We start from the raw sequence: 8,955 nt of genomic DNA, 5'->3' as shown, positions 1-8,955 counted from the left end.
TATCCTTCCTCCAGTTCAATTTTAGATTGAAATCCTCTCACAACTCCATTAACACATTATTTATTTAGCCATCTCCTTATTGATGCACATCTAAATTACCTACAATTTTTGTGCAATTACAAAATTTAACTAAAATCCCTTAAATATTTATCCTGGTAAGCTCCTGTAACTATTTCTGCAGGAAAAATACCTAAAAGTGAAATTGCTGAATCATGTCATAGACTTTTAATTTATGCTACTTATTCATGTTTTATAATCCACATGGGCCAACCTAAATCTTTCTTGGAACAAGGTATAAACATAGGATGGGGATTTTACTTGCCATAGACACAAAACTGAAAGAGGGAACTTTATGCCTGTTTAGAAAGCCCACATAGCTGCAAGTGAGTGGGTCAGGAATGTTTGGTGGAGGCAGGACAGATTGAGAGATTTTACTCTGTGTTCTTCACTCTCCTTTTTACCTTTATTCTTATTTAGACAATAGCAAACCATTTTGGATAACTGCCTATGGCTTGTACCAACAAATAGAAGGAAGACATTCCAACAGATGAGGCTGCCCAGCAAGAGAACTCGGATCTCCTGAGATAGCTCCCCATCACTGAAATTGTTCAAGCTCAGGTGAAATGGTCCAAAAGACAGGCCATACAGTGTGGTAGTTGAGAAAGCACAGACCCTGGAGTCAGGATGCTTGGATTTGAATCCTGGTTCTGATATTTAGCTGGGAGATCTTTTCCTTTTTTTCCTTTTCTTTTTTCTTTCTTTCTTTCTTTCTTTCTTTCTTTCTTTCTTTCTTTCTTTTTTTTTTTTAAGCTGGGAGATCTTGAGCAAGTTAATTACCCTTTTGTGCCTCAGTTTCTTTGGTAGTAAAATAGGAATAACGGTACCTACCTTACAGATTGTTATGCATCGCTTGTTCTCTCCATGTTTAAAAATACCTTTCAAAAGAAACATAGAGGAAGTCAGCTTTCTAAGATTAAATGCCTTGTAGCAGTTTTAAAAAATCCCCATAGAAGTTAAATCCAAAATGAGGTTGGGAGAGGGAAGAAGACCTAAGGATAAGACACTGATCAAGAATTCTGGCTCCCAATCCCCCAGCAGTAGGTGAATTCTAGTTGTTTGGGGAGCAGCATCTTAACAAGGAAATTAATAAACACAGGAATTAGAAAGACTATTATGAGAGAGAATTCGAAGTACTTTTAGGAAATTCTCTGGAGGGAAGTAGAAAGGCATGCATCATATCACACCATGGTGAAATGAAAAGAAAACCGGATGGCAGTCAGGGACTGAGGTTTTCGTTCTAAATCTGACACTGTGCCACCTTGGCCAACTGACTTCACCTGTCTGAGCCTCATTTTCCTTTAAACAAAATCATCTCTCCATACTTTACTCTCATCAACTCTCAAGATCTTTGACTCTAGCAATCAGTACTCAAGCTGAAAAGATTTGATGGTCTGGGGCCTCACACTGAGGCAAATGAAAGTCTATAGAATGCCAAACCCCCCCATCAAGAAGGCAAATCAAGAGAATCCTATGGGGTGCCTGGGTGGCTCAGTCAGTTGAGTGTCTGACTTTGGCTCTGGTCATGATCTCACAGATAGTGAGTTTGGGCCCTGTGTCAGGCTCTGTGCTAAAAGCTCAGAGCCTGGGGCCTGCTTTGGATTCTGTGTCTCCCTCTCTCTCTACCCCTTCCCCACTCATGCTCTGTCTCTCTCTCTCTCTCTCTCTCTCTCTCTCAAAAATAAATAAACATTTAAAAATTAAAAAAATTAAAAAAAATAAAAAAAACCAAGAGAGAACCCTAGAGGGTTGATGTGGAATTTGTTGCCCACTGAGGACTCTGTTCTCTAGGGAACAATTTGGCTTAGTTGTCTCTTTCAAAGTCATAGAACCACAGACTACCAGAACCAGAAACCACCCATTCTCACCTTCTCATTCTGCAGTTAAGAAGAGGCTCAGAAAAGTTAAGTTACTTGGCATAGGTCATGCAGAAGGACATGGCAGAGCCAGGAATAGACATCAACTATCTTGATAGATCAGTTTTTCCTACTACCCTTGCTGTCTGGAAATGTGGGAGCCCAGGGCCTAGCACACAGCAAGTGATCACTTATATCTGGTTTTTAGTTGAACAGCATCCTGGACACAAGCAGGGCTGGTGGCTACAGTAATCAAAGGAGACACTGGTTTCAGGTGCAGAATTAAAGGGGAGGGGTCAAAAAAACCTCAATACTCAAAACAATATTTTAATGCACTATTTAAAAATTAAAAGTCAATGAACAAAATACAAAATATAAAAACTTTAAAATAAAGACAGAATCCGAACGTGCATTTGTACAACAGTGCCTCACCTATCTTGTCCTAATCCCGACCCTGACTCCAATAAAATTTTGCTTACAAAAAAAAGGTTGACAAGCCACAGCCATAGTTTGCAGATTCATTTAAAATATTGCATTAAAACATTATGTATCCTGATTTCTGAACTTTTTGATGCCCCCTTAAATTTCATGCCTAAGGCAAGTGCCTCACTTTTTTCACCCTAGTACAGCCTAGGCAACACAAGGAATGTCTGGCACCCAGGGCATGCTCTACCTAAAATCCAAGGTTTCCTAACCTTGGTTCCATGCCCCACTGCCCTCCAAGGGAGTATGCAGATAGATTCTAGGGATCCATGAATCTCCTCAGGTTATAGGCAAAGTACTGTGTTCACAGGTCTTTTCCTGGGAAAACAAAAGGTCCTTAGTCTTCATAGTTTCAAAAGGACTCCAAAAAGGCTAAGAACCCTGACACAGAATGAGGCAGGAAGTTTCCTTCTTATACAAAACCACCCCACCTGCCACTTTCCTGTGTTTTCATCTCTCTTTATTATTCTCCCTACATAAAATGTACATCTATAAGAAAAAGCTAATATGTTCATTCTCACACAAGTGCAAATGACAGGATAAGACACAAAGCCCTGAGCACTGTTTATTCACTGTAGCTCAAAAGCCTTGGGCCAATATTAAGAGCCTCTCAAGGAAGCAATTTAAGTAATAGGTAAATGCTTCAGGGGTACATCTCCCTGGCCCTCCCACCTCAAATCACAAGTCTGAGAGACTTCCGTAACCCTTCCCAGGTGTTTCTCATCCACAACCAACATCCTTTCAACAAGACAAGTCATGAGGAGTAAGGAAAAACAGCACCGGCTAAAAATGAAAGGATCTCTGCGAAGCCAGCAGCCCAGCAATCCTGTAAAAACCCTTCACCAGGCTTCGCTTGGAGGAGAATTTCCTAGACAGGCCTCAGAAAGTCTCAGACACCAAGTACGCAAGACCGGAAGCGTGGGGGCGGGGACCCGCGCAGGGACTCACGGGGAGGAAGTAGATCACCCGAGAGGCCAGCCGGCCCTGATTGAAGGTTGATAAATGGTTGCCTGTTTCACGCTACCTCTGCTAACTGCAATCGAAGTGGCAAATATTTGCCTTGGAATCCGACTGACTGAAAATATTTGGTTGGAGCCAGATGCGTCGCGTGTCTGTCCCTGAAATATTAGCCAAAGGAGTGATTTAAGAAAATAAAATGGTGGGTGGGGTGCCTGCCTGGCTGAGTTGTTTACTTTCCTTCTGCAGAGCGTGTGGAGCTTCTAACAATCCCGTAGGGAATGTGAACAGCTGGGAAGCAGGCCAGACTGGGGGAGAGAGAGAGGGTCTGTTTTGCTTTGGGCAGATAGTTTTACATAAACCAGAGATGTGGAAATATACATCTTAAGGCTCTTGGTAATGCTCTCAAAACAATTTACCTAGGAGAAGTAAACTGTGAAGTGGTTGTGTTAACATCTTTAGTTCTAAAGCACATCTAAAATAAGGGCACTAGTCACTTGGGAATGGCAACTCCTTTTAGAAATGCTACTGCTTTCTAAGCAGCTTATCTGTCCTGAGGTGTGGGCGAGACAATTCATATAGCTTAGGGTTGAACAAGATGCTTACTATGCACCTGGCACTGCAGTCAGCTTTATTGGCCCGTTGTCTAGCAATTCTCAGAACCAGAAGAAACCTGGGATGAGTTACCATTAGCTAGCTCCATTTTCCAGGTGAGAATCAGCTTCAATCAGAAATGTTGCATGAGTTATCCAAGACCTCAGGACTCATTAGTTGACAGAGCTGGGATTGGAACCCAGACAATCTGACACCTCCACTCTTTGCCTTCCCTTGAGTGCACCAGTTATTGTGAGATGCATCTCTGGCCTGTAATTCTACAGGGGAGGGGAATGAGATTCATGCTGCTGATTGGGGAGGTTTTACCTGTCTGTGGCCAACAGTAACCTCTGGGAAATGCTGCTTGTGAGAAAAGTAGAACTAAAAATAAATGTAACAAAAATAAACTACCAGTAAAATACTTTTTAAAAAAGATGTCAATATTTTATCTCTTTTTCAAATGTAAAGAGAATACAAAGTATATGGGGGTGTGGACTCAAGTAATAGAATCTTTGTCTCCCCCAAGGGCAGAAACAAAGAGTCAGAGGAGGCAAACTGAGTACCTGATACCCATTACAGACTGTGCCCACTTTCTCCAACCTTCCTTAACCTAATCTTAATCTAGAATCTGTGTCTAAAGATACGACATTTTAAAGAAGTTACATTAATCAAATAGTTACTTTGAGAACAACTGATTGTTTTTAATTGAACTAATTTTTTTTTCTAGATTGGATTCTGTGTGTTAACAGAAGCCATTTATTAAAATATAATTCCCGACTTCCCAGTCACAGCCTAGAAGCCTTCAAATTATCTTAGTCTCTGCCTCACCTTTGCTACACCTAACCTACACCTAACCCTATCTCTCACCCTAACCCTACAAATGACCCGCACTCTCCCATGGGGGTTTCAGTGGCTCCTTCTGCATTGAGGTGACCACCTGGCTCTAGCCTGGCATTCTAGGCACTCCTTGATCTGTCCCAGCCTAACTGGAAGCTCAGTTGTGGGATCTAAGAGAGCTTGAAATCTAATTCCATCCTCACTACTGAATAACTGAGGGTACTTCCCTTCTCTGTCTGCCTTAGTGCGTTTGTCCATAAAATGAAGGTGTTGGGATAAATGATTCACTGGTCCTTATAATGGAACATTCTTTGCATCTGCCCCTTAAGCTTTCTTTCCTGTGTCTTTCCTTCATGTACCATGTGCTTTAGCCCCAATAGACCCAGGAACCAGCACAAGCCCTGCACATTCCTATTTCTGCCTTTCTGCCTTCATCTGGACTGTCCCTCCTCCTTTATTTCCAGATGACCAAATCCTATTAAAGATTCACATTTAATGCCAACAACCTCAGGAAGCTTCCTTGATTCAGTCTAGGAATTACATAACCTAGTAGCTTTTGAGCCTAGTATCTTTTAACCTAGTATCTTTTTTTGAGCACAGAACCATGTTTGGATTGTTCATATATTTTCAGGGTCCAGGTCATCTTTGTATCCTCCCCAGTGCCAGGCTAAAAGAAGACATTTAGTTAAAGAGCAGCTGGTAATAAATGGGAATGAAATGTTAGTTGATATTAACTACTAGAAAGTAGAAAATACCTATTAAATGTGAGCTATTGTTTTTAATCCAGTGATAATTATAGATGTTTATAGAATAGAATGAATGAAATAAATTGCAAGACAAAAAAACCTATGAAAATATGTCAAGTTTTGTTAGGCTGGGTCTAAAGACATAAAGTAAAAGGACATACACTACTTAGTAACATCCAGGAAACTGAGGCAATATTTGGGGTCAACTTTTCGAGTTGTATGCAGGTAGACATGTTTAAAATTTAAAGAACCGTAGAAACCTTAAACTTTTGAACAGGTAGTCTATAACAGATTTTAATCTCAACACTGAAATTCTCAATTCTTTCTGTTGCAATAAACATCTTAACATATTGAGTACTTTTTAAAAATTTAAACTCTAAAATAGAAAAGTAACCTGATTTATTTATCAATTTAACCAAAAATAATATATAAATAAATTTCAGATTTAGTACTCAAATATCACAGTGAGCTACCTCACGTATTTAAAAAAAAATTATTTTTATTTTTATTTTTTTAATTTTTTTTAATGTTTATTTATTTTTGAGACAGAGAGAGACAGAGCATGAATGGGGAGGGTCAGAGAGAGGGAGACACAGAATCTGACACAGGCTCCAGGCTCTGAGCTGGCAGCACAGAGCCCGACGCGGGGCTCGAACTCATGGACTGCGAGATCATGACCTGAGCCGAAGTCGGCCGCTTAACCGACTGAACCACCCAGGCGCCCCCCCAAAAAAATTTTTTAATGTTTATTTATTTCTGAGACAGAGACAGAGCATGAATGGGGGAGGGGCAGAGAGAGAGGGAGAAAGAATCAGAAGCAGGCTCCAGGCTCTGAGCTATCAGCACAGAGCCCAACGCGGGGCTTGAACTCACAAACCATGAGATCATGACCTGAGCCAAAGTCGGTCGCTCAACCAACTGAGCCACCCAGGCAGCCCTCAAGTATTTTAATATATAAATGCCTACATGTACAACATGTCCTGTTGAGAACACAGCCATTACAAATTATTGGAGGCAATAAGCTGCTATTGCGGGCTGTAGGAAAAAATCTGCAGCTGTGGAAAGAAAAGGTCTCTGTCTTGAGTAAAAAGCATTTGACCATGAACGCAACTGGGTATCAAAACCTTACTTTGGCTAATGAGAGAGTACAACGTCAAGAACAGGGGGGCAGGGAATGGAAAAATGTATCTAACACTGCCTTTTCCCCTTCCTTCCTCCCTCCCTTCCTTCCTTCTTTCCTCCCTCCCTCCCTTCTTTCCTTCCTTCCTTCCTACCTCCTCCCTCCCTCCCTCCCTTCCTTCTTCCTTTCCTTCTGATCCAAAAGGAATACAACATTATACAAAATTTAAAGTTGCAGATATAACACATATAGTGAAATCTCCCCAGATTCCATCCCACTTCCCCCCATCCCTAAATAATCATTGTTAACATTTTGGCACATGTGCCTCCGTTTTTTCCCTGCATTTGCTAACATTATTTTTGTTACTATTGATTTTTCCAGAATGGGATCATAGTTTATATGTCACTCAGTGACTTGCTTTGCAACAAGTCAAATCCCTAGCATTATGATATTATGGACGTACCCACGACTTTGCTGATGGATTTTTACTGATATTCCACAGTTTTAAACAATGCTCTCGTGTACGTCCTTGTATACATATCCTTTTGCTTATGACATTGCTTTCTCACAGGGCAGACCCCATTTTTAAGAGCTGCAGAGGAGAAGCTTTAGTTCAGCAGTTTTTTATTGATAAAACAGTTCATCAGCAGAGCAGTTTCAAGGCAGATTAGATAAAACTATACTTGGGAACAGAAGGACTCACACCACACCCAAATTCAAAGGGATTTCTCAAGAGGCAGAGAGCCCTCCTCTCTCAGCAGCTATCACACCTACCAGTTTTATCTTTGGAAGTTGAGCCAGTTACCTTCCATACCTGAGTTCCCTCTGCAATACATAGATCTGGAGGGCATTAGTGTATCACATGTATGTAAAATGCATGAAGCATGGGTGTTCACATTTGTGAATTAGAATGATGACAGGTAGGGAGATTCAAGAAGTTTAATATTCAAGATTTTCAGCTGAGAGGGGTGTATTTGAAAAGTCCTTGTGTAACTGGGGGAAGGGAGAGTGGCTTTGTTTGATAGCTACATACGGTCTGCAGCCCAACTCCAGTGTGTTGGTGCAGAACTCTGAGCCTGCCACCTTTTCTGAGAGCCTCTGTAATTCCTTCCACTCTGGCTGGGAAGGGTGTCTTTAACACATCTCCTCTGAGTGGAGGCTTTGCTCTGACCATCTTCAGTGGCCTCCAAGCTTGTCAGGCTCTGATATGAGCAAGAAGAGCCACCACTTCCTATCTGGTAGGGGACCAAACTTACTGTGAGTGCCTGTGGCGAGATGGCCACTCAGTCAAATAAACCGTTTCTGAACGTGTTTGGTTTTTGGCCGGAGTCAGGAGATTTCCTCTTTCTTTTGGTCAATGAGGATTTAAAAATAAAAAAACATCCAATTTGAACCTCTCCTCCAGCACCCTCCGACTCCTCATTCTACAGATGAGGAAACTAAGGCCAGAGTGTAAAGTGGCCCAAGGCCTTGTGAGTAACAGAGCTTCTTAATTCCTCCAGATTACTGCTTGTCTTTTAATTAGCATTAACAGCTTGTTGTCATCAGGGAACCATCAGCATTAGCAGAACTTGTCTGTTAAAGAGTCTTTGTCTTGAATGCGCCAGAGAGATTTATCAGAATAGAAGCAACAGTTGTGCTTGCTTTGGCAGCACATATACTAAAAATTAGAACAATACAGAGAAGATTAAGCATGGTCCCTGTGCAAAAATGACACGTAAAATAGAAATAAGTTATAGTAATAATAAATTATCATACAATAAACAGATAAGGATAACATGCCAGATGCTGTTCTAAATCTTCTAGATCCTATGACTGTTACTTTTCCCCCTCTTTCTTGCTTTGCCTTCTCTTGATTTTTCTTTCTCTCATTTGACTTCTCTGTAATTGGTTGGAAAGTGTGTGTGCTTGTGTTTATTATTTACAAACTAGATGGCTTAGCATGCTGATTTAACAAAAAGTCTGAAGTTAATATCTTTACCTTACTCCTAAATAATCAAAGATGATTTTAATTCATGTATAAGCCTAGTATTTTAATTCTGGCCTATCCCCTCCCCACAAAATTAAGAGTATGTTGTGACATGTTTTTCCATAGTCAATGTTTGCTGAGATATGCCCTCATATTTACCAAAATGTTTTTGTTCAATGTTTTTTCTTATATCTCAGGCTTTTCATTTTTTTTATTCTGTGAAAGTACATCTTTTATGATTTCATTTAGTGATTGTTTTTGGGTGATGCATGTTCTCCAGTTATTGAAGGGGAGGAGCAGTTTTATTGGTTTTGTTTGCCTGGAAACAATATTCTT

At 40.6% G+C, this 8,955-nt stretch overlaps 1 non-coding gene across 1 annotated transcript; it reads left to right on the top strand.

The window, feature by feature from the left end:
• The first annotated feature begins 8,286 nt into the window (after positions 1–8,286).
• Positions 8,287–8,395, top strand: LOC128775969 (U6 spliceosomal RNA). The gene has a single exon (XR_008420947.1). It is a non-coding gene; the product is annotated as a U6 spliceosomal RNA (small nuclear RNA).
• Positions 8,396–8,955: the final 560 nt, after the last annotated feature.

The sequence above is a fragment of the Panthera pardus genome, unplaced genomic scaffold (genome assembly GCF_024362965.1).
Source record: "Panthera pardus isolate Hobbes unplaced genomic scaffold, ASM2436296v1 HiC_scaffold_11, whole genome shotgun sequence".
NCBI classification, from domain to species: Eukaryota; Metazoa; Chordata; class Mammalia; order Carnivora; family Felidae; genus Panthera; species Panthera pardus.
This window is presented reverse-complemented; position numbering and strand designations above follow the sequence as displayed.